The 26,677-nt window shown below is 42.4% G+C and overlaps 1 long non-coding RNA gene across 2 annotated transcripts; it reads right to left on the bottom strand.

Annotated features, from left to right (window-relative positions):
• Positions 1–720: 720 nt before the first annotated feature.
• On the bottom strand, positions 721–4,493 carry LOC141569243 (uncharacterized). Of its 2 annotated transcripts, none has more exons than XR_012492741.1 (3): positions 4,172–4,493; positions 2,038–2,170; positions 721–870 (listed from the first exon to the last, which is right to left on the bottom strand). It is a non-coding gene; the product is annotated as an uncharacterized LOC141569243 (long non-coding RNA). The 2 variants fall into 2 exon arrangements; XR_012492740.1 differs by lacking the exon at positions 4,172–4,493 and adding an exon at positions 3,214–3,368.
• Between the last annotated feature and the right edge of the window lie 22,184 nt (positions 4,494–26,677).

Here is a 26,677-nt window from a genome sequence, read left to right as displayed (position 1 = left end):
GCCCTGTACTTCCCTTCTCTAGTAACAAACAAAACCAGCTTCAGGACATGCACAGAGCCCCCTTTTGGCCAGGTGTATTCTGGGCTACGTGGAATGCATCCAGCAGGAATCCCTCACTATATCTTTCACTCATAAAACTCCACCATCCCTTTCCTTCCACACACCTGTCAGCTCTGAACGGCAAGGCCTGTGGCTTCCTGGACTTCCTGGGTCTCACTTAGTGGGTGGGAAAATGGACACAAAAATGTGCTGTCTCACCCACTACAGTTTGGTTCACACTAACAAAGGTAACTGGGAATTGAGACAATTGTGATGCAATTAGCACTAAAAACCGTATTGTACTTTGGTTATCTAGCTATGTTTGGTTAATTTCCTGGGCATTTGCTCCCAATCTTCTCTCAGTATGCCAGTGGAGAGGTCAGTGTGTCAGTATGTCAGTGTTTACTGACAACTACTTTATAATTATTTTAGCAATTTTAAAAAAAATTTCACTTCAAAAATAAAATATTTGCCTCAAATGACTTGAGAACAAGGATTTCAGATCTTGTGGTAGGAAAAAAAATGGTTTTATTTAATGAAGTTATTTCAAAGAAAATAAATTTAAGTTGTTTTCTAAATCATTCCAGTCTTCCTCTAACACAATTACAAATACTTTTATAGAGATATTTATATGATTAAGACCAAACAAACATTTTGAACGTGTTTTATTTGCGCAAAATGGAGATTATTTTTGTCAAGTGAAGCTCAACTAAATGACTTCGTTGCCATCGCCTCCTGAATGAAAAGATCGTGAGGCCGGTGTGCCATGTCTGTGTGTTTTCTTTCTCAGTTCTCAGCCTGGTATCACAATCCTATATGCACCAAAGACTCCTGAAAGAAGAAAACCTTCATATGAAAGCTAAAATAATTACTTTTTCTCATCTAGTCTCTTCCCAGTGTCCAGTCACTAAGAATCTCACCATTCCCTTGTATAAAGAGTAACCTTTTTATTTGTATTGTCCATTACTGATTTATTCTGGTTTGTGGAAAAAGTACCAGCTTATCTTATAAAACACATTTCATCCAAGAGTACTCAGCACTTTGAGGGCTCATTTACCTAATAAACTGCCCAGAGTTATAAGAATACATAAAAAAGTCTTAAAAGACCAGAGGGAAGATGGCTGAATAAATGAAATCATCAGGATGATAACTATGGTGATCAACAATGTCATTATGAGTGCAGTTTCATAAACAACTCCATAGTTAGTTAGTTAGTTAGTTAGTTAGTTAGTTAGTTAGTTAGTTGTTAGTTAGTTATGAGAAAAAAATAAAGATAGGGAATATATAAAATAGAGTCATTTAACTAAGCTGCTAACATTAGTAAAATTACGTAGGTTGAGACATGAGAAAAGAGACTCCATTCTTATCCTAACTAGTCTGGAAACTTAAACTTCTTTGAACTTTCCAGTCCTGTGTCAATGCTTGGCTAAACATCTGGACTTCCAGGCACCTGATTACCCCCTGAGGACTCACATATATATCCACCTGCCACCATGATGGCTGGGACATGACCAGACTTCCTGGCACCCTTCTTGTGGACCACCTGGCATTCATCACACTGGCTGCCTGACATCTGACTGATAACCATCCTGGACTAATCCTAGGGCTAAGAATGAAGACCTGATTATGCCCAAGAATGTAATTTTTCACTACAAGAACTTTTCACTTTTCTTTCTTCTTTGGAACTCTTCTGTTTTTTTGCCTAGCTGTGTTCCCAGGTTTCAACCTCCAAGACCCTTGAATAAATCACTATCATTTATTTCTAGCAAAGCTATCAGACTGTTTTTTGAGTTTGACAGATATTTATCTATCTATCTATCTGTCTGTCTGTCTGTCTATCTATTTATCTATCTAGTTAGTTGTAGAGAACAGGGCTAAGAGAAGGGCCTGATGCAGCTAGACAAAGGTGCTTGGGGACTTTGATCCTAAGCCAGGATCATATGTGAAGCGAGGAAGCAGCAGGGGCTGGTGAAAAAGTTCAGTTTGACCCAGACATACATGGATTTGAACCGTCTTGCTGCAGGTACACTCAGGAAGTCCCAGGGTGGGGTGATAGATGTTTGTGGTGAGGGTCGCTGTATAGTATGTCTGTCCATTGCATGTGCTTCTCCTTGCATGATGTCCAGAATCACTGTGAACAAGCCACAGGGCAGGTGGTGCAGGGGGATCACTCTACAGATTCCCCAGTCACCCATGCCCTGCTTCCGTCTGTCCTTGCAAAGATACATGAGGAAGAGGAAAGGGGAGGAAAGGGTTAGGAAGTAGAAGAGTGAAAGAAGGGGGAGGAGGAGACCATTCTCTCAGGAGCGTATGAAGCATAATCATCTAATCCTCACAGCAGTCCTGGGAAGTGACTAGTATATTCAGTATTGCGTGCTACAGATGACAATAATGTTCCGAAAGATTAAATAACTTGCCGAAGGATACCTAGCAAGTTAGTGTTGAAACTAGAACTTCTATCCAAATCCTGTCCATCGCTACATCTTCCTTCCTCCCAGCGCCAGCCCTTCATTCCATAGCTGTCCTCCCTTCTTTGAGCTCTCCCAGTACATTTGGTTAGCACCACAGCACTCGCACTGTCTAACTGCACGTTATTTTTCATGTTTTCATCGTATCTCTTTTTCCCATGTGGACTTGAAGTTTCTCAAAGTCAGTGACAAGATCATAAATGTTTTTGGGAAATATTACTCTGACTGTTCTGATTCCAAAAGGGTCTGTTTTCCCAGCAAGTCTTGAGGCCTCAAGTGAAAGGGGACACAGGAGGTGGCAGTGTCTCTCTGAGCGTTGGCCTTCACAGCCTCCTCAGCATTAGGAAAACTGCAACTCACCTTGGCCATTCTTCCCCCTGACACACCTCTCTATACAGTCCCACCATGTCGTTGCTCACAGAAGTTTCTATAAGCTCAGGCATTCCTCAAGCCAAGACCCTGCGAAACTTTGGGAGAGGAGTTGGATGAAAGGGAGGAGGGGTAAGGAGGACAGTACATTATTAAAGGAGAGGACAAACGCAACGGGGAGAGAAACAACGGGGGATAAAAGAAAAGGAAATATTCTCTGTGCCAGGAGTTGGGAATAGCACTGTGAATGAAACAGATCAACTCCTGCCCTCACAGAGCTCACAGCAGTGTGCAGATGTGTCGTCGATGGGGGAGAAACAGACACACAGGTACATACCTCACAATGGAAGAAGCGCCATGATTGAGGAAACAAAGGATACCAAGGGACACCTTGAAGGGCAAGTGACTTAACTGAGGGGCAGCCCAGGGATGACTTGGAAGAAAACAATCTTGGCTTGGTGAGTGACCTGAGATCAGTTTAATCTGGCTGGGATTTGGACTTTAGGAGGATGAATGTGAAATCACATTTTGGAGATGTAGGCAGTGACCAGTACTTAGGTATGACCTAACTTCTTTTAGTGGTAAATAGCAGAAATCAAAGTTCAAGCAGCAAAATAATAAGCATTTATTGACTCAAACACTGGAAAAGTCAGAGTTCAGCCAACAGCCATGTCCTCAAATGAAGTCATCAGGTGCTGGTCTGCATGTGTGTGTGGGGGGGTGGTCAGCCCCACCCCCATTGTGGGGCCAGCTGTTAAGGAGAGCTGGTTCCCCAAATGATGAAAGGATGATGGATAAAGGCTGAGCATACAAACAGCAAATGTTCTCCACAGCAAAGTAGGTTGGGAAAGTGAATGAAGGAAAGGGAGGGAGGGAGGGAGGGAGGGAGGGAGGGAGGGAGGGAGGGAGGGAGGGAGGGAGAGAGGAAACATAATTGAGCAAAATCAGAAAAGAAAAATGGAGGAGGAGAAATGAAAAAAAAAAGAAAAACAAGAAATAAGGGATAAAGGGAAGACATTGAAGGACAGGTTATTGCAAAGGATGTTAAGGAGTGAGTGTTTCCAGCTGGTTTTCAGGATTTATCATAAACTTGACAAGAATCACACAGAAACCAAAGGGAGAGGATATATGGGATGTGTCCTGGCCAGAGTCCAGTTACTGCAATGCAGTTTTTCTGGCTTTAGGTGAACTCCAGCTCCCACCCACCTTACGCTGCCTTCACGTTTGAGAGAGGAAAAGAACAGCCAGTTCTTGGTCCTTCCCAGCTCAGCAATCTGTTTATCTCACACCCTCACCTTGTTATGGACCTGGCTCTGGGATTCCTCTTCTCAGAGTTCTGAGCAGATTCCTTGCTTCAACAGGCCAGGTCGCAAAGTGGTCAGGAAAATGCATAGTAAAGCGGTCCCACCATGCAGCTCTCGGCCGAGTAGAGCCATGAATTTTTCACTGCTAGGCTGAGTACTGCTGCTGTCCCATTCATTCTGGGCAAAACCACTTGCAACCTACATGCGTACCTATCCTCAGCTGACCACCGACCCCAAGGCATAGCTGGGCCTTGCACATGCCCGAAACCTTGGCTCCTAAATGTTTGCAGAGAGGCCTGGTAGCAGACTTTTAGATCTCTGAAGATGCAAATGTTAACCAGAGATAAAAAGCCAAAATGAGAGCCAGCAAGCCTATTTAGAGGCATGCATCACTCAACCATGGGAATATGTTCTGAGAAATTTGTCATTAGGCAATTTCCTTGCTCAAATGTTTAGGGGCAATGATTAACTAAACAACAACAAGAGATTAAATCAAGCACAAGAGAAAATGATGCAATCAAAGACATGGTAAACAGGAGATATCTGAGGCTCCTGAAGGTGTAACATGGGGTACTGTTTTACAGAAAATATATCTTAAAATAAACAGAAAGAGTACATTCTAAAATAAAAATAAAAATATAGTATAGCATATACATAAACCAGTAAGATAGTCATTTATTGTCATTATAAAGTATTATCTAATAGGTGCAAGTTTGTGTCTTTGAAAAACATATTCCCAACCCCCCTACTCCCAAGTCCCTGGCAACCACCATTACACTCTGTTTTTATGAGTTCAGGTTTTTTGGATTCCATATATTAGTGATAGTAAATAAATAAATCTCGGAGATCTAATGCACAGCATAGTAATTATAGGTGACAATACTGTATTATAGAATTCAAAGATGTTAAGAGACTACATCATAATTGTCCTCACCAGGAAAAGGAAATAATTATGTGACTTAATGAAGGTGTTAGCTAGTGCTATGGTAGTAATCACACTGCAGTATATAAATGAATCAAGTCAGCATATTCTTCCTACAAAAATGTTCTTCAGCACCTTCAACCTATAAACTATTATATATGTCAACGATGTTTCAATTAAAAAAATAAACTACCAATATTGTTACATGAATGAAACAAAAATAGTATTATATACTGTACATAATTGTATGTGCTATAATTTTATATGACTGGCAGCACAGCAGGTTTTTATTACACCACCATCAGTACAAACACATGAGTAATGCATTGTAATTACAACAGCTGCAAAGTCACTACCATATTTCCCCCAAAATAAGACCGGGTCTTATATTAATTTTTGCTCCAAAAGACACATTAGGACTTATTTTCAGGGGATGTCTTATTTTTTCATGTACAACAATCTACATTTATTCAAATACAGTCATGTCATCTTCTTCCGGAACATCGTCATAACTCTCCAAATCCCAAATTCCAGCTTGAATTTCTTGCAACTCCATTTCCTGTAGAACCATCGGCCCCAATCTCTCATGTCCAGCAACAGAGTTCTCCTTAAATGAGCACTTCTTGTCCATGTCGCCTGCTCGTAGTGCATTGGCAACAGAGCTGTCAGTGAATTTATCCCATGAATTCTTCACCCAAGTCATGACTTCTTGCAGGCTAGGTTTCCACGCTGATTTCTCTTCATTCTATTTCCAACATAGTCATTGATTTCCATGCACAAATCGTCCTTGAATGGCTTGTATGTTGCAATATCAAGAGTCTGAAGACAGGCAGTCACTCTTGCGGGAATCATTATTTGATCTAGTCTTCTCTCTGCAAGGAAGTGCGCTAAAGACATGAAGAACCTCCTGGGGTGGGGCTGGAGTCCCCTGGGGTGTGGCTGGAGTCCCTCACTCCTTTAGGGGGAACCTCCACAGCCAAAATATCCCTCCTAATTTTTACCAGTCACATGCAAGTGTGAGACCAGCCTGTTCTGCATCTCTGCCCCTCCTACCAATCTCAAGACGGTTTCTTCTGTATGTCTTTAGTTGTAGGACTTCAGTTCAACTAGACTTCAGGTGATTCTCAGTGATGGTTGTTCTCTAATTTAGTTGTTGTAATTTTGATGTGCTCATGAGAGGAGGCAAGCAGAACATTTACCTACTCCATCATCTTGTCAGTAGATAGAAATTTTCTAGTATGACTTGAAAGTCTATACCTACTGACTTTTGTTATAACCTTTCTACTTACTTTGTCTTTCAAAGAAAGCTAATTAAAAGAAAAATGAATAGGAATATCTAATATTTATTAGACATTTGCTGTGTGCTTTTTCTATATATTGAAAGAGCTCTTTCTATACCTCTTTTTCTTGTCTTTCTATACCTCTTTTTCTTGTCTGTGTTTAATTTTTTTAAAATTATGTATTGCTTTGTATGATGCAAACTATTTTAATTTGGAAAATACTCTTTGCTTTGATAGATTTAGTTCATGGAAACATACTGGGCTGATTCTGATGTCAAAGGAAGTGAAATACAAGTCTGGAAGCTTTGCTAGAAACAAATAATAGAGATCTATTCAAGGGTCTTGGAGCTAGCAAACTGGAATACAGCTGGGTTCAAACCCAGAAGTCTTCCAAAGAGGAAAGAAAAGTGAAAAGTTCTTATAGTAAAAAGTATACTCTTGAGAATAATCAGTCTTACATTTGCAGCCTTAGGATTGGTCCAGAATGGTTACCAGTCAGATGCCTGTCAGTCAGAATGTTGGATGCCAGGTGGTCCAGAAGATGGGTGCCAGGAGGTCTGGTTATGCTCTGGTTGTCTGGATAGTGGGTGTCAGGTGGTCTGAATATGTTAGTCCTTCAGGAGGTGACCAGATGGTTATCTGGAGGTCTGGTGTATTTCCAGATGTATATCTAGGCTTTGATACAAGACTAGAAACTTCAGAAAATTTAAGTGCCCAGTCTAGTTAGAAAAAGAATAGTGTCTTTTCTAATGCTTCAAACTTTATAATGTTAACAATTTTAACAGCTTGGTTAAAATGACTTCATTTTATATATTCCCTATGTTCACTCTTTCCTCACTTACTTGAAATGATCATTCTTTTTATCAATGAAGACTCTGGGCTCAGAGAACTGAAGTGCCTTGGCAAAGGCCACTGAGCAATAAGAAGTAGAATCACACTTCAAACCTAGGTTTTTTACCTGAAACCCAGAAAATCTGAACACGTTCATATATGTAAATATATATGAATGTAGTGAATGAATGGGTAAAATTATTTTTCTTTTTGTTGCAATTAATTTATTCAAATTCAAAATTTTAAATGCCAGGCAAGTTCTTTACAAATGGCCATTAGGAACGTATTAAGGAAAAAGGAGTAAGAATTGCCATAGATACGCAGAGTAAAACAGTGGGAAGGACAAGAAGCTGGGATGTATAGCAAAGAAAGTGGGATGTGTGTGAGTGTGTACCTGCACAACTCCCAGCAGGGAAAGGGAAAGACAGTGACTTGAGAGGAGACATGGGCAGTGGGGTTGGGGTGGTCTCTGAGAGTGCCTTTAAAAGAGGATATCACCTGTATCCTGGGCTGGCCCCAGCTGATGCCCTATAGCTCAAAGAGACACTAGGACACCTGAGGGGGTGAGGCCTGAGTCCAGCTCCTTTCCTATAGCAGGATTGACTGAGGCAGGATCTCCAAGGACCATGTGAGCTGGGATGTGGTCAGTGGACACCACCATTGCATCAAGCCAGTAGAGTAACTTTGGAACAGGGTTGTCTCTCAAACTTTAGAAAATCTGAGGCCTTAATCTTAATCAAAATATACAAATCTTGAGCAAATGGTGCTATTTAATAGTGTCTATAAAACATAGTGTACTATAGTAAAATTTATGTAAATTTATAATGTATCTTTGAAGGGTGTTGGTAATAACAGTATACATGCATTAGAGTATTAAAGTTCCAAGTGGAGATTGTGGGATTTTTAGTAACATTTCTTTCATTTTTTTAATTTAAAAAAGTAACTATCAAGGTAAGAAAAACTTTGATACTATAAAAATCTTAGAATTCCTAAGCAGGATTTTAAAACCTCAATCCAAGTTAATCTGGTTCTGACACTTCCTCTTAAGCTAAGATCATTTTGGTAGAAATAAATCCAATACTATTAAAGCTGTTTTACTTCTCAGTAATTAATAAGAAGCAAATGTACATAATTTGGTTAATCAGTCCTATAAATTTTATTTGCTGCATGATCCCAAGTGTTTTATTAATTACATTTTTTTTTTCAAAATTAGAGAGGAAAATGAATGTTCATAAATCTGCAAAAATGAAAAAGTTTCTGTTTCTGTTTGTTTATCTAAAGTCAGTTAGGGATCAGATGCCTTTAACAATGGATTAAAAATTCCTGCTACGTCACCATCTACAGGAGTAGGTCTGAGAAACTTGTCTCCTGAGCTCAGGTAAAGCCTCTTGGCTAAGTGGGATGGTGGGGAACAGAGGTTCTAAGCTCTTCCTTGGACATCACTGCTTAGACCTCATTGTCCTAAAAGGAATTGGAATGTATGGGAGCAGGGGACGGAAGGGGAGCCAAGCAGTGCCTACACTGTGCTTATGATCCAAACCCAGCCCTCGACTCTTCACTCAGAGCATCAGGACGGGACTTACTTGTTCCAGCCTCAGCATCTCTCCTTGTCCTTAGGGTGGACCCACTGTGTTCCCACCTTGGGAATGAGTCCACTGTCCTTAGTACCTAGCCTGATCCGAGGCAGAAAAAATGTTTTTATTGTATTAAAATATGTCCCTTCACTATAAAAGCAGTGTATAGTCATTATGTAATATATGTGATACACAGATAAGCAAACAGAAGAAAATATAAGTAAGCCATAATCTTACTTCAGAGGAAATAATTTTTCACAGTTTGAGATTATCAACATTTCTTATAGTTTCTCTGGGAAGAAAAGCCCTTTGGTCAATAAATTTGGAAAATTACATGTTAAACTTGCTGAAGATTCCCACAGGAAAGAAACTTGATTTTTCTCATTCCAAAAATCATTTTACTATAGAAATTTATTTTTGTTGCAACTTTTAATAAAATTTTCATTCTGTGGGATACACTTTGAGAAATTGTTGCTCAAAGATGCCCCCAAACGCTGTCTCTGTCCCCTGTGGCGACTCGACTATCTCTGTGGAGGCAGAGGGCACATCTGTCCTGAAGGGCCTGAACCTCTGTGGCTGCCCTGCCTGGCCTCTGATTGTCTTCTGATGTCCACTTCTTTGTTTTACAATTGCCTCTTGTCTTCATAACATTAATGTCCTTGCCAATATCTGGCCACAGTTTTATTAGAGGAGAATTAGCACCCTGTCAATGGGTTATGCAACATATGTGACATGCGTGGAGACTGTCTGAATCTTGTTTAAATTATCTTACAAACCTGAGATACATGCCTGAAAGAGACACTTTGGAACTCTGTGCTACTCATTTTTCAAGTCATCTAATGGCTTCCAACTGGATAAGTAAGTCAACCTGCTTTCCTCACAGGGAAAATAGTCAAGTCTTTATAACACAGGGCTGGGTTCATTTGTCGGAAGTCCTCATGTAGAATGCTGGTGTATGATTCAAGTAATACTGGAAATCTCTCTCTCAAAAATATCTCTTCTACTGATGCTGTTAGAGTCTATTATAATATTATTGGCCAAGAGATGCAGTCATACACAAGTCTCTTCTTGTTTTACCCACCTCTCTCTCCTCCACTTGATATCTCTAAAGAAAATGTATGCATAGTCAAACTGGCAAGGGAAGCAAAGTGATATTTTATTATAAATTGGGATTTTGTTCCCAAGCCTCAAGATAAATGTCTGGTAAACCAGGTTGGACCCAATGGGGCATTCTTTATGCGTAAACAGCACAGTGGCAGCCTAGAGCTTAGAACCAAACGCTGGGCAGCAACACAGTCCTTTTCATGCACTCACCACTAGTCCTCAGAGCTGACCACCAACCGCCGGTCAAGAGGATTTCCTTCATAGCCAAAGGAAATGGCGTCACGGAACAAGAGTCCATGTTTGGGTGCAATGCCTAGTACAAAACAGACCAAGCCTGGTTGTGTATAAGAGTGTTAAAAACAAGACAACAGTCCCAAAATGGAGTTGCTTATGCTAAGGTCCACATCGCCAGATGGAGACTTAACTTACTTACAGTTTTGGCTCTTCCAGAAATAGAATCTCAAACCAGTCAATCAGGAATCACCTAATCAGCACTAGTTAGGTAACCTGCCTAAAAGATCCCTGCCATCCCCTAAAAAAAAAAAAAGAAGAAGAGCTTGCTATAGCCAATCTGTTTTTCTGTCTACTATCACTTCCTTATTCCCACTCCTTTCTTCCTAAAAAAGCTTTTCATTTCCCAAATTCCAGCTTGAATTTCTTGCAACTCCATTTCCTGTAGAACCATCGGCCCCAATCTCTCATGTCCAGCAACAGAGTTCTCCTTAAATGAGCACTTCTTGTCCATGTCGCCTGCTCGTAGTGCATTGGCAACAGAGCTGTCAGTGAATTTATCCCATGAATTCTTCACCCAAGTCATGACTTCTTGCAGGCTAGGTTTCCACGCTGATTTCTCTTCATTCTATTTCCAACATAGTCATTGATTTCCATGCACAAATCGTCCTTGAATGGCTTGTATGTTGCAATATCAAGAGTCTGAAGACAGGCAGTCACTCTTGCGGGAATCATTATTTGATCTAGTCTTCTCTCTGCAAGGAAGTGCGCTAAAGACATGAAGAACCTCCTGGGGTGGGGCTGGAGTCCCCTGGGGTGTGGCTGGAGTCCCTCACTCCTTTAGGGGGAACCTCCACAGCCAAAATATCCCTCCTAATTTTTACCAGTCACATGCAAGTGTGAGACCAGCCTGTTCTGCATCTCTGCCCCTCCTACCAGTCTCAAGATGGTTTCTTCTGTATGTCTTTAGTTGTAGGACTTCAGTTCAACTAGACTTCAGGTGATTCTCAGTGATGGTTGTTCTGTAATTTAGTTGTTGTAATTTTGATGTGCTCATGAGAGGAAGCTAGCAGAGCATTTACCTACTCCATCATCTTGTCAGTAGATAGAAATTTTCCAGTATGACTTGAAAGTCTATACCTGCTGACTTTGTTATAACCTTTCTACTTACTCTGTCTTTCAAAAAAAAGCTAATTAAAAGAAAAATGAATAGGAATATCTAATGTTTATTAGACATTTGCTATGTGCTTTTTCTATATATTGAAAGAGCTCTTTCTATACCTCTTTTTCTTGTCTTTCTATACCTCTTTTTCTTGTCTGTGTTTAATTTTTTTAAATTATGTATTGCTTTGTATGATGCAAACTATTTTAATTTGGAAAATACTCTTTGCTTTGATAGATTTAGTTCATGGAAACATACTGGGCTGATTCTGATGTCAAAGGAAGTGAAATACAAGTCTGGAAGCTTTGCTAGAAACAACTAATAGAGATCTATTCAAGGGTCTTGGAGCTAGCAAACTGGAATACAGCTGGGTTCAAACCCAGAAGTCTTCCAAAGAGGAAAGAAAAGTGAAAAGTTCTTATAGTAAAAAGTACACTCTTGAGAATAATCAGTCTTACATTTGCAGCCTTAGGATTGGTCCAGAATGGTTACCAGTCAGATGCCTGTCAGTCAGAATGTTGGATGCCAGGTGGTCCAGAAGATGGGTGCCAGGAGGTCTGGTTATGCTCCGGTTGTCTGGATAGTGGATGTCAGGTGGTCTGAATATGTTAGTCCTTCAGGAGGTGACCAGATGGTTATCTGGAGGTCTGGTGTATTTCCAGATGTATATCTAGGCTTTGATACAAGACTAGAAACTTCAGAAAATTTAAGTGCCCAGTCTAGTTAGAAAAAGAATAGTGTCTTTTCTAATGCTTCAAACTTTATAATGTTAACAATTTTAACAGCTTGGTTAAAATGACTTCATTTTATATATTCCCTATGTTCACTGTTTCATCACCCAGAGTCAGTTCTCCTTCCATCACCATATATTCAATCTCCCTTACCCTCATCTCCCACTCCCCACCCCCCGTCCCCCTTACCCTCTGGCAACCACTAAACTATTGTCTGTGTCTATGTGCTCCCAGATTCTACAAGTCAAGAGTTTGGAAAGAACACTGCAGGGTGGCTTCTCTCTGCTCTACAATGCCAGCCTCTTCAGCTTGGGAAACTGGAAGACTGGAGGCAACTTAATTGCTGCGGTCTGAAATGATCCAAAGGCTCCCTCAGTCATGCATAGTGACGCTGGTTGCTGTCTAGAACCCCAGTCGGGACTGTGGGCTAGGAAACCTCTATGTGGTCTCTCCATGTGGCTGCTTGAGCTTCTTTCATCATGGCGGCTGGGCTCCAACAGCAAATATTCCAGGAGAATCAGGCTGAAGCTGTGTAACTTTTATGTGTCAGCCTCAAAAGTCAAATTATGTCATGTTCACTGCACTCCATTTGTCAAGGTGGTCACAAACACCCTGCCAGACTTGAGGACAGGAGAAAATCACAACGCAAGAAGGATGTGTGGGATGGGAGATGTAACAGCCATTGTTGTAAAATACTGTCTGCCACAGACTCATCCTTGCAGAGTAATAAGTGCACGTGGAGGGTGGAAGGAGATGTTAGAACAGGGTGGGAGGAAGGTGGAGAGAAGCAGTTCTTCACCTTCTCCTAGATGTTAACTAATACTGGCACATGGGCCTGAAATCCACTGTTAGTTTCCATGTCTGAACTAGAACACGCAGCCTCAAAGGTAGCAAATTATTGAGCTGATACTGTCTATTGACATCAATCTTGTACAATGCACTTGGATTGCCTGCTACATAGGCATACCTCAAAGATATTTGCAGATAAAGCAAATCTCATAATAAAATGAGTTGTAATCGTTTTGCTGATGGAGGGTCTTGCTTTCAACTGTAAAAATTCAACATTTGCAAAGCAAAATAAAGTGAAGCACAATAAAATGAGGTATGACTATATTGGAAAGCAGACAGGACAGCGGAGAGCAAAGACAGATAAATTGTTCTTTGGTAAAAGGTTTGAGATGTACTTAATCTATGAGCATATGTCCCTACAGAGAAAATTCTGAGGAGGCTGGAGATGAATAAATGTGAACAAAAAACTTGAAGAAAAGAGGAAGTTAGTGATCACAAAGCGCTTGCTTCACAATTTAACCTTTGCCAGTTTTTCCAAGAAATGGGAGTTGATTAATGAAAGAATAAAATGTTACTCACAAAGAGAGGTCATTTCCTGGCCATTACCTGCCCCCTAATATAAATTAGAATAGCCCTGTGAATCTCGCTCACAAAACTGTTCTTTTTTTTTTTCTTTAAGGCCAGGGTCATGATTTCTAATTATATGTTTGTTTCATGTCTCTCTCCTCAGCTTCAGTGTAAACTCCTTGAGGGCATGTGCTGCCTCTGTTTTATTGACCACCACATTCCCAGCACCTTGCACAGAGCCAGGTGGATTACAGCACTCAATGTGTATTTGTGAAAGAAAAAAGGAAAAAAAGGATGGAAAGATGGCGCTGTCCTATGTACTTTTAGCAGCCTTGAAATACTTAACAAAAAAATTATTTTGTGTCTGAAAATTGAACATAAAAGTTAAGGGCAACTCCACACACACACACACACACACACACACACACAATCACTCAACAATGTTGATTATTCAATAGCTCAAAAAACGTTGTAGCTCTTAAATCCATAAGCTATGAAACACCCCTTGGCCACAAGAGAAAATAAAGGAAACAGTTTAGTGGTGTTCTGTGTTATATTTGAGAACATTTCCTCTCAACACTTCCTGCCCTCCTCACTTTGATTCTAGAAAGAACTCACTGCCTGAGCTCCATGGCCTGCTTGCTCGCCCTCAGGCACTTCAGCCAATCTGATTCCAGACTTTCCCAGTGACTTTAGACAAGGAAAAGAGCAACCGATTGTCTCCTTTCTGATTCTGACTTTTAAAGTATGGAATTATTTTTAAGAACTTGTTTCTTATATACCAGTTTGGGGATTCAGGAAAGGAAATATGTGTGTGGAAGGGGCGTGTTTCTCATATTAAATTCCACAGGGCTGTTCTCCCTAGGGCATTACAAGGGAACCTCCTTGAGGCAGCCTCTGTATTCAGTGAACATTTGAAAAAGGTGGCTGGCAATGCCAACACGTTCATGCACATACACACATGCACACACCCTTGCAAGAACAAAAAATAAGTATAACCAGAACCAGGAATGGCACTTATTCTCATCACACTTATGGAAGAGCTCCTGTGGAACAGCACTGTGACTCCATTTTAGGTTGCTGGTTGTAATTTTCTTTATTTTTTTTTTTCCTTAGGATCACTGTTTCTCAAGGATGAGTGAAAGAGCTGCCATAAAATGCTCAGTTCTAGGTTAACTTAATCATGAAAAGAATCCACTAGAAAGTCAACTAAATTGAAAGCTCGGTCTCTGCATAAGGAAAAAACACCTTTGTAGCTTAGAAAGTTGAGGTTTCTGTTATCTACCTCTCTCTTTTATGAATTGGCCTTTGAGTGTTTCTCCACGATACTAGTTCATGAAACTGTCTGTACCCCCAAAATGTGATCTCTTGGGATGAGCTGTTATAATGCTGCAGTCACAATCCCACGCAGACACTTCCTGCTGTTTTGGCATGCCTTGTACCCTGTCCTTTTAGGTCTCCACCCTAAAGTTTCACTGTTTCTGGATTGCCTTCCCGTGGACGCCCCCAACCCTTTTCACCTGTCAAAGTGGAACCCTTCCTTGACCTCTCAGGTCATCTCACCTACTCTAAGAAGTCTCTGTGTCCTTCGTCTAGATTGCAATGCATATTGATTTCCCTCTGCTGTGATACAGCATCCCCATCTGCGTCAGATTGAAGGCCTCACCAGTCATTGTGACTGTAGATTGTGAAACAATCTGGAGGGACCAGAAGCTTCATTGTGCCTTCCTGCTATTTCCCCCCTGACCCAGATTAGTACCTTCACTGTAGTAGACACTCATTAAGTGTAGAATGCCAATTCAATAATAACAAAGGATAAGATGGTCCAGTGTAAGACCATCTTATCCTTTCCCACAGGGCTAACATGGTGAATGTCTATTAATCCTCAATGCCAGACCATCTGCTTAGATGTCCCCCTGTTCTCTTTTACACCTGAGAGCTGCAGTGGAGCACGTGATAATCAGTTCATCAGTCTTGTATAACATATGGCCGTCCTCTACAGCCTTGCTATACTTCAGATGTGAGGTTTGTCAAAGCACTAGAACTTGTTGCAGACTGGGCAGACAGCTTGTGCCTCCTGCCTTTCTTCCCTGAGAAGCATTATCATTTAACAGAAATATCCAAATGTGGCATCAGTACCATTTTTAAATGAGGCTCTTATACAAACTAGGGGCAATTTCTGTGCCACCACGCTCTTTCCTCATTTTTCTCTCTCCTATCCTTATTCAATCCCTCGCCTCTTCCCCATACCTATTCCTTGGAAGAAGCAGATGGTTCTCAATGGGAAGAACTGTTTGGTCTTGATAATTTTGTGGTCCCCAAACAAGCAGGTACTGAGGGTGGCCATCGCTCTCTCTCAAACCAGGATGGTTCTTTCAAAACAGAGGTCCCCTGTGGAGAGGACCAAACTCTTCCTCAGCTGGGAAGGGGCCACCTAACCCTAAGGAGCAATATTCAGTGACAGGCACTTGAAGAGATGATGTACATTTCTCCCGATCCTCAGAGTTCAAGAAAGGACAGCGGCTGAGAGGGGTCGGTCTGTGTAGAGAAGAATTAACCTTACCCAAAGATAAGCCTGGATTTTGTTCTCAGCTATTGGGAGGTAATCTCCAACCCTCTGGAATGTTCTGCCTAATATGACATTCTGTTTATCTGAGTGTTCTGGCCACTGGCAGTCTAGCAATGTGAATTATGATGGCGCTGTTCATGAAGCGCGATTATGATTTGGGCATATGGTATCAGTGCTGACTTCCAGAGGAAATGGAGACTAAAGGGATCAGCCTGACCTTTGGGAGAACAAGAGACTAAAGGTCAGCCATGCTAGTAGCATGTAATCAAGCTCCAATAAAATCTCTGAATGTAAAGGCTCAGGTGAGCTTCCCTGATCAGCAACACGCTGTGTGTATTGTCACACATCATGGCCAGGAGAAGGCAACACTGTCCAGGAGTCCATAGGGAGAGGGCAGATAGAGCGGCATTTTAACTGCTCCTGAATAATGTCCTATGCATCGCTTCCCTTCGCTGGCTCTACCTTACATCCTTATCCTGTCATAAATTGTCTCCATGAGTATAACAGTTTTCACTGAGTTCTGTGAATCTTTCTAGCAAATTATCAAAGTGAAGTGTGGTTTGGAGAACCTTCAAAACTGACAATTAGTGTCAGAATTGGAGGTAGTCTTGTGGGACTATCCCCTCAGAGTTGTAGCTTGGCTAACCCTGGGTTGGGTCCATGTACAAGAGTAAGAATTGGATGGAATGTAAGAGCGTCTGCACTGGAGAGTGTGTGAGAATGTGTACGTAGGTCCTGTGGCCTTATGGTGTCACTGCAGGGGTGAGGGCTAGGATAAAAGGAGGGTAAATGAGCTAGAATAAAATGACAGTGACACTTAAAGAAGGCTAGGAGAAGTGGCGCATGCACTCACACGTTCACATATGCATACGCACACATGCACACACATAGTCACACATGCACACACATGTGCACACATACACACATGCACACACTCATATCAGACCTTAAAGGACCAGAGAAAGTGAGTCACCCACTTACTTCTATTCTAGAGCCACACAATCGTATGTTTTTAGATTTCCCCAAAACTCTATGTGAGACTCCTACCAGCACAGATGTAGGGGTCCACTCGGGGCAGGAGCATATGAGGACATTAGGAGCTCATACACTGGGCTGAGGCAGGAAGGCAGAGGTAACACAGGGCAGCACAGGCTGCAGAGCAGCTGGGGGGTGGGCTGTGTTTAGCTCTTGTTGCAGCTCCAGAAACAGCTGTCCCTGTCTCCTGTAGTTCCAGCTACAGGTTCCTTGGAATTCCAGCCATGAGAACTTCCTGCAGCCAGTGAGGAGGGGGTTGTTCTGGCCAGACTGGAGTCTCTCCTATGTTCAGGGGCCTGGGGGAACCTTAAAATACAGAAATAACTTTAAACATCAGTCCAAATTGAGTGAATTACCCCCAAAGATGACAAGAGTCCAAACATATGTTTACTTTGTTAATCTGGAGTTTTGCTCAGAAGCATCTAATAAAAAGTGAGGGAAAACACACAAGTTATATACTCTTTTCTTTTAAACCCCTCTGAGGGGACTGAGTCAACATAAATTCAGGATTTCTGGTAGCAGTCTTGCTTGGTGGCAGGGGAACTTAGGATGTGGTGAGGTGAGTCTGCACTGACGGCTGGATGATTGTGTGTAACTGAGAGGATGTCCAGACAGACACTACACTTGGCTCCTGCTGCCCACAGACCTGCCAGTGCCTGAAGGCCCTACTGTGGCTTTCAAGGCCTCCTCCAGAAACCAAAAGCTAGCTCTCCACTCTCAGTCCCAGCCTCTGCTCTCAGATGCCTTTTGTTTCAGCAGCACTGGCTCCTCCTGGCACTAAGCCTAGTCTTGCTTTCACTCTTTATACAACATTCAGGCCTCAGAGTCAATGCCACCCCTCCCTGACATAGTCTTCAGCTGGTCCAGCCCCAGGCCAACTCCAGCTCCTCCCACCCCCTACTCTAATGGATCTCTGCTTATTCCTGCATTGAACCATTCACGGTTTTAGACTGCATCTTCATCCAGAGTCCTTGAAAAATGGAAATTTTCATGTTACTAATTAATTAATGAGTGCAGCCTCAGAGAAACACGAATAGTGAATGAAAGTGCAGTGAAACAGGGAAGGGGGGTGAGCAGATGTGGGTGCAGTATTTAGCAAGCTATAGCTTGGTAGCAAGTTTCACTGCTGTGAATTTGTATATGACAAGACAGTTGAGTGCCTCCTGTTCCTTACGTTTCTGATCAACACCCCCTCAGGGCATTATGTGCCCACACTATTGGAGTGCATTACTCTGCCTTGCCAGGCAATGCAGAAGAAACCCTGAACCCATGGAGCCAGCCAATCAATTCGCCAGCTGTGCCGTGCATGGGCTCCTTTGTTTGTGGGAAGAGCAGGAGCCTGCTTCCAGGGTCATGGGAAAGCAAGGGGTGCCCTGGTCAGATGTCAGGGAGCACTTGGACTTCGAGAGTGGTCACCAAACTGAGCAGGCTACTAGTTGACACTTATCTATTTCTTCTGCACCTTGTTTGTAACTGGGCTAGAAGATAAGCATCTGGAACTGCAGAATCTTCTCTCAGACTTGTCCCTAACAGTTTCCTCCAATCCCCAGCACCAAACAAAGAAATTAAGCACAAGGGGCTGAACTAGAAATGTTATAATCACTATTTATTTTCATCTTCATAACAACCCAGATGAGGTGGGCTTTATTTCAGTTGTATAAATGAGCTACTTGCCCACGGTCATGCCACTAAGACTTCACTCCCCAAGGATAGAATCTCTTTCCATCTCTGTCTCAAACAACACACACACGCACACACATACATATGCTGGAAATGCTTTTGAACTAAAATATAAACCTCATCCCCACTCTTTCTCTCATTACTACCTCTCCTTCGCATCTCTGCCCTGGGACCTGGGACATAAGGTTCACAGGTTGAGAAGGAATCTCTCAGGGAAACCGGCCTCAAGGAGGAATCCCAGTCTCAGGAGCTGTCTCACTCCCAGCCCTTGTTTCCTGTGGTCCCAGCTTCCCACCTGGCCCAGGATCTAAGGGACCCATCACAGCCGCCCTGCATCTCCCTGGGCCGGCCTGAGCCAGCAGCAGGAGGACAGTGAGCTGCCAGGGCTCTGTCTCTACCAACAGTTGTCTCTAGTGAATCAGAGCTGCACCAGGCAGAGGGGGGCGCTCAGGTCGGACTCACACCTGTGGTGCCTCAGTGGTCCTGGGCTGTGGTGTTCCTACAAGGACAGCTCTGATCCCACTGACTCAGGTCCCCACTCTTGTTACAAAATGTTTCTTATAACACCGGATTAGGGCGGAGGAGATTACTCATCCAGGCATTCAGGATTGTTACACTTAGCAGGACTAAAAGTCCCATTTTTACAGATAAGGCACATTTGTTTAGCTGCATGCACGGTCCTTAATTAGAACAAATAGTCTTAGCCACACAACAAACTAAAATTGATAGTTTACTGACAACTAATAACTTCCAAGAAACAGCAAATGCACTTAAAATTAAGATATATTTCATGTTTAACTAGAGATAAATTGGGTAAGAGTTTCTAGGTGAACTTTCCTGCAAATAGTTTTCCAAAATTATTTGTTTACTTGAAACCTTGAAGTCTGGTAAGTTAAATGATTAATAAAATTAAACAGTAAGAAGAAGAGCTATCAGAAAAAGGCATTTGTTTGCCCACTGCTCTGATAGCTTCAGGGCTACCAGGCAAGGTGGAAAGCAGAGCAATAAATTTGGAGACTTCAACATGATATTTTGCAAGACCAAGAGGATTCAGATGCTTTCTTCATATTAAGATTCAGACATTTGTGAAAAAACCTGGTTAGGAAGACTAAGAGGTGAAGTCTCTAGAAAAGCAATGAGAATAAAGAGAACAGTGTTATGATGATTGAAAATAATTGCATATGTAAAGTAAATGTTTGTATTTAGTAAAATAAGTTATAAGGGATGGAAATGCATTTGTGGTGTAGGGAAAAATAAAAGTGATTTTGTTCTAAATAAAATGATTGTTCCAGAATAAGAAAGGAAAAAAGATGGACAAAATCTGAAAGATTTACAAAAGTTGCAAAAAGGTTGTAAAAGTTGCAGAAAATTTATGAAAAAAAAAATCTTGAAAAATAAATCCTATGTATGGTCAAATTAACCAAGATTGGAATAGAGGTATTTAAGTTAATTTCTTTTAATATAAAAAATACAGTGATGCATAATTAGAATTTGATCTCTATGTTTGTGGGGACAGAGCCCCAAAGAGCAGTTTCCAGGCTCTCGGCCTCACTGGAAAGGTGCTGGCTTAGGTAGTAAATGGCCATCAACTGTGATTGGATGGCCATCAGCTGTGGCTACTTGGCCGTCAGCTGTAACCAGTGAGACATTGGCCACTAATATAACTGCTGTGGCTACGCTAGCAAAAAATGGGGGCTAGCAAGAAGATGGTGGCTGAGCTAGCAAGAGCGGATTGCAGAGAGGCGAATGCCGCCAGCGAGAATATAGTGATATGACTCCCCTACCTGTGGCTCCGTGGGTGTTCCTTTTGGGCCTAGCCATATCCGGGGAGCGGAAGCAGAGACCCCGCATGATAAATGGTGCAGTGAGCAGGGTACGGTGCCGGCCAAAGCTCTCCAAAGAGTGGTGGAGCAGTTTGTGTGTATGAACACTCAGGCACTGGAAGACCAGGAGGAGCAGCTGCCAGAGAGCTGGACCCCCATGGAGGGGTAGGGAGACGTAAACGGTTCCCCAAGCAGCATAGGCCGGAGAAAGTGAAGGTTGTTGCGGCCCTGCGGGCTGAGAGGTGCTTGCTGAGGAAGCCCGGATGCAGGACTTGTAGTCCCAGGAGGAAACACTTGCTGAGTCCTCCGTGGGAGATAAGGGTGAGGTCAAGGTCCTCCCTCAGCCCTAGGACAGCCCTGGCAAATGACTATGTACTATGGGTAATTGCCTTCCATCTAATTCAATAGACTGCTTGAATGTTTGCTTAGGAACATACCACCATGTAGTGGAACTGAGGGATATTTGTTTTTATGTCTTGACCGGCCGCCATTGAGAATATGTAAGCACGTTGACTCTGAGTCGCTCTTGTTCCAGCACGGTACCCTGAGAGGCCCAGAGAGAGTGGCAGTGCCCTGAGAGCCCTGGCTGAGTCCAGGAAGTCTGGCTGTGCCCAGAGAGAATGGCCGTGCCCTGAGAAACCCTAGATGTGTCTGGGAAGACTGGTGGTACCCTAAGAAGCCCAGGAAGTCTGGCTGTGCCCAGAAGTACTGGTGGTGGCCTGAGAAACCCTGGCTGTGTCCAGGATATTGCATTCACCTCCACGCTCCTCGCACAGGGCCCCTCGCGAAAGAGACTTGTTGCGTAGATTGTGAGGCAAGACTCTGTAGGGGTGGAGTGTGGGGACAGAGCCCCAAAGAGCAGTTTCCAGGTTCTCGGCCTCACATGGAAAGGTGCTGGCTCAGGTAGTAAATGGCCATCAACTGTGATTGGATGGACATCAGCTGTGGCTACTTGGCCGTCAGCTGTAACCAGTGAGCCATTGTCCACTAATATAACTGCTGTGGCTACGCTAGCAGAAAATGGGGGCTAGCAAGAAGATGGTGGCTGAACCTGCAAGCGGCAGAGTGAGGGTTGCGTATCGTGTGGCTCCAGCTTCCTGTTCCTCCAACCCAGCCGCCAGCGAGAATATAGTGGTATGACTCCCCTACCTATGGCTCCGTGGGTGTTCCTTTTTGGCCTCACCATGTCCTGCGTTCTTATGTGGGGAGTGGGACCAGAGACCCCACAGGCCACACTGCATGACAGTGTTTTCCTGTACTATTGCTGTACTTTTAAAATAAATTATAAATGTAAAGATTTTGTACTTTATTTCCGGTGCTCTCCATCATCATGTCTTTGCTTAGGTAAACTAAATCTTCTTAATATTAAAAGAACTAAATTTTGCTTCAACCATTTAACTTTCTGCAATTGTTTGTGAAGTCTTTGTCATGATTAAATGGATAAATAAAGTAAGGGAATAGCTCTTTACAAAAGGAGAAAATTACATTAATTATACCTGTTTTACATGCTAGACTTTTGAGGCTTGGAAAGTGGATTTTAGTACATTTTCCCCTTCTCAAGGATAAAAATATACTACTGATGATTGCTATGTATTATCATTGGGTGCAAGCATTCCCATGCCAGAGGGCTACGGCCACAGCAGTTACTATCATACTTCTAGGAAGGATTTCTCCTGCTTGGTAATTTCCAACAGAACTCAGTAGTGATGGAGGAACCTGCCGTACAAGACAAATTCTGCACCAGGTGTGAAATCTGGTCATTATTGCAACGTTTTCATTGAGCCTATCATCCCTAGTTCTCTGGCTTTATAGCGCAAACTGATGGCGTAGTCAAACTCAGTTGGAGAACCTGTTGAATGTTTTTAACCTGCCTTGACCTAAAGTCTTTCTCTTGTTATTGCTTAATCAAAGATCTACTCCCTTTGTTAAACATCAATTGTCTTCTTTTTAAGTAATTACCAGAAGACCTATGAGACTAGATTAGGGAATGTACAAACCTACCTTATAAAGGAGATTTTTTGAATTATTGTAAACAAACAAACAAACAAAAACCTTATTAAAGCTCTTGAAGTTAGTTCAAAGCTCATAGAGAAATCTTTTCACAACATGCTCCTAGGAAATGAATACACAGAGCATCATGGCCTGCAACCTAGAGATGGTCTGTTGAATAAAACATCTCTATATTGACTCCCTCCAGCCTCAGTGAAAAGGACCATATGGGGTATTGTTAACTAATCCCTAGGCCACAAAGTTAAAAGGTGTTGAGTCATGAATTCATGTTTCTTATTTAAAAAGACTCCTACACTTGCTTCTCATTCACCTGATTGGACATCCTGGCCTACAGGAAACCTCAAAAGTAAAGTTATCCAGAGCAGACAACTGCTCAGATGAAAAGCAGATGGCATGTGAAGCAGATGGCCTTTTCCAAAATCTGGGATCAGGCCAGTATAGTCAATTGCTGCTATAAATAATCCTTATGTTTATTTCATCGTTTTCATGATTATTATATGCCTGGATATAGTAGTAATCTTAATTTTCTTGCGTCAATCTAGTCACCTTCTCTGTGTTTTAGATTGTATATATTGATCACCCCATATCATTAGCCTCAGACTACGCAGTCATCTCTAATTTTTGTTGCTTTAAACCCTGTAAACGGGAAACCCTGGCATAAAATATTATGATACAATACTCTCAAACCTTAGCCTCCATAGAGAAGCTGTCTAAATGCTAAATTTGTCTTCCAGTGCCTGCCTTTACCTTTGGTAAAGCTGATGAATGTCTTGATAGTCGTCAGTCACCAGCTTAAGGCTGTAACTGTTTTGTTTTGTTTTTTCTTTTTTTGAGTTCCTTATCTTCCACTATATGCCAGTGTTTAAAAATAAAATGCATTTTGAATGATGTCAGAGAGAATAAGTTTAACATTCTAAATATCTATTAACATGGATAACATTTAATATAATTTCACAAGTTAATAATTCTGTAAATTGTATTGTTGGAGTTGAAATGTGCCATGGGTAGATTGGTGCTTCCTCCTGAGACTGAAAAAAAAAACCACGAAACTTTTTTTCAGATATCATCCACCAAATGACACTTATGCCCACATGTAATCGCTTAGTGACTAAGTAGAAAAAGTAAGGAAGCCGAATGGCTTGTTCTTTTTTAAGCAGTGGTGGGGAGCAAGTGTCTATTCTGCAGTGACAACATCAGATATTCACTCTAGAGCAGGGGAGTCCAAACTGCGGCCCGCGGGCCAACTGCGGCCCATGATCCGTTGTTAATTGGCCCGCAGCAAATTCCAAAAACATATTTAGTTTACTTAAATACACCAGGTGAGGCGATACGTACTTCACCTCGAGTGAGTGGCCAGGCTGTTTGTGTATTTTACCGCATATGGCCCTTGGTGAAAAACGTTGAAAACAGTTTGGACACCCCTGGTCTAGAGTCTGCCTAGCAGACAAAGCCAGGCTTCATCATGGCTGCATTCACCCGTGATTCAATACCTGCCGCCACCACTAATTATTTCCTTGAACATATATCCTTACCTAACACTTTAGTAGGCGCTATAGAAGATATAGAAAAAGAGACCTTATCTTATTCTCTAAGAAATTTTAGTTTAATAAAGAAGATCAAGCTGTTGTCTGACAATTAGGGAACAAAGGAATATCCTGACAAGGCTTTGTATGGCAGTCTTAACATATATAGAGATATCTTTTAATTTGATTTATATTTTGGGTATCTCTGACTTATATTTGGGTATATGCAAGAGATTCACAGAGCTTTATACCAGAAAGGAGGCAACTTTTGGGCAATGGACGAGGAATATTTTAAAAGTATTTTTTCAAAAATGTAGAAAAAAACAACAACAAAAAAGCCCAAAATTTGGCCATGGAATTCAGTAGTAAGATGACTACTGCCTGAAGTTTGGTCTATTCTACTGATGCTTGGGTCCAGTACTTTATCAGATATGTCCTGGTTAAAGAACGTAAAGCAGCAACATTCCACTGAGCTCCAACATGTATGGGAGTGACAGCACAATCAGTAAAGTGTGTGAATTCCAGTTGCTGTTCACTCAGTTAATCCCAAGAGGCTCCCTGAGTAGCCAAAGTCTCAGAGGGAGAGGTGACCTTCTCCAGCACCATGGCATCTCACAATAGACTGAAGACAGGGCAGGCCACTCCCTCTGCAAGTGGAACATGCCAGTGGCCCAGGTTTGGCTACATCCTTCAGCAAGGATGCCTCAGTAGTTGTGCTGATCCTGTAGGTGCTGATTCCATGACCCAAAGCATAATGGACAGCTGGGTACAGAGGGTCAAAGGCTCAGGGTCTGTGACAACCACTATTTCCCAGGGAGCCCAGTTTGTGACCAGTAATTCTACACTAATAGGATATAGTGTGGGACAGAGAAGAGCAATTTCTTGTATCAGAAGTCCATGGGTAACTTACGGTCATTATGAGTGATCAGAGTTTCTAGGAGAAATAAGATAAGGATTCCAAGGCTTCCAAAATGAAGGAGCCCCAGGGACACTAGTGAAAGCACCTGTTTTATGATCATTGAAACAGACTCTAGGGCCTTTTGTGGATGAAGGTTTGAGAGCCCAGCAGCCCACCTTTCAAGAAGCTGCCTCCTCCTCCAGGAAACGAGAGTCAAGCTCCTGGGGTTTGGGTCTAAACCTACCAAGTTCATTTTGTCTGTGCTCTGGGTGGGAGCTGTCAATCCCCGTGATCGCGTACTAGCTGACAGGATTGTAAGCAGCGGCATTAAGCACAGCCCAGACACACTAGCTAGGAGTGTTGCATTGGGAGAACAAGCGTTTCACTTCCTCTGGTGTTTTGGGAGGAGCCAATACCAAATGCGTCTTTCTCTTTTCTTTACTTCCTCATCAGTGCCTTGACCATGGGTCACCAAGGATGTGGACCTCAGTGCCCTTGGGGGTCGGGGAAGTGTGAGTGAGAGGAGTAAAGGAAGCAGAGCCTGGGACACACTAGTGAAAGCACCTGTTTTATGATCATTGAAACAGACTCTAGGGCCTTTTGTGGATGAAGGTTTGAGAGCCCAGCAGCCCACCTTTCAAGCAGCTGCCTCCTCCTCCAGGAAACGAGAGTCAAGCTCCTGGGGTTTGGGTCTAAACCTATCAAGTTCATTTTGCTGTGCTCTGGGTGGGAGCTGTCAATCCCCGTGATCACATACTAGCTGACAGGATGGTAAGAAGCGGTATTAAGCACAGCCCAGACACACTAGCTAGGAGTGTTGCATTGGGAGAACAAGCGTTTCACTTCCTCTGGTGTTTTGGGAGGAGCCAATACCAAATGCGTCTTTCCCTTTTCTTTACTTCCTCATCAGTGCCTTGACCATGGGTCACCAAGGATGTGGACCTCAGTGCCCTTGGGGGTCGGGGAAGTGTGAGTGAGAGGAGTAAAGGAAGCAGAGCCTGGGACACGAGCAAGGTTGCTACCCTTGTCAGAATAAGCACTGCTGTTAGTCAGCTTGGGTAGTGGTTTCCTTTCTTTCCACAAACCTCAAAAAAGGGCATTCCCAGGCCCATCCTGTGGGTACACAATAATAAACAATGTAAATATGGCTGCCCTAGAAGCTAGAGACGGTCATCATGCCAGAAGCAGTGACCATAGAGTTACAGCTCAACCTTAGTAAGTGGGACAGAAGCAAAGGCTGGTTAGCATGTTATGTTGTTATCATTTTATAGGTGGGAGCCTCAGAGACCACGAGACAAACACATGCCAAAGCCAAGGGCACATCATATCACAGTATAATTAGTTAACACAATGCTTGTCTTGGGGATGAGAATATTTAGTGTGGAAATATATGGCAATTCCAACAAAGATAACAAAGTTCACAAAGGCCAAAGCACAAGCCCATAAGCAAGTGGTAGTTCCCACTCGGGCAGCCTTTGCCATATGACATCAATTAGCCAGCCAGTATCAGCTAGTTAAAACTGACCTTGGCCTTGATTGGGTAATTTGTAACACCAATTGTTTTAATCACCTACTATTATGAGGTGAGGGAGGAATTCCCTCTCTAGGGTTAACACACAACACCTGACACTGGACCAATGAGATTGTCAGAGGTTTATTAGTCACATATAATCAGCGAGAAGGACACCATATGTCATACATGGCCACACAACAGTAGCTCTTGAGAACAGAGTGAACAATGTCAACAAAAATTCGCAAACAGGTGCAG

Source organism: Rhinolophus sinicus, linkage group LG16, assembly GCF_036562045.2.
Source record: "Rhinolophus sinicus isolate RSC01 linkage group LG16, ASM3656204v1, whole genome shotgun sequence".
Classification (NCBI taxonomy): Eukaryota; Metazoa; Chordata; class Mammalia; order Chiroptera; family Rhinolophidae; genus Rhinolophus; species Rhinolophus sinicus.
This window is presented reverse-complemented; position numbering and strand designations above follow the sequence as displayed.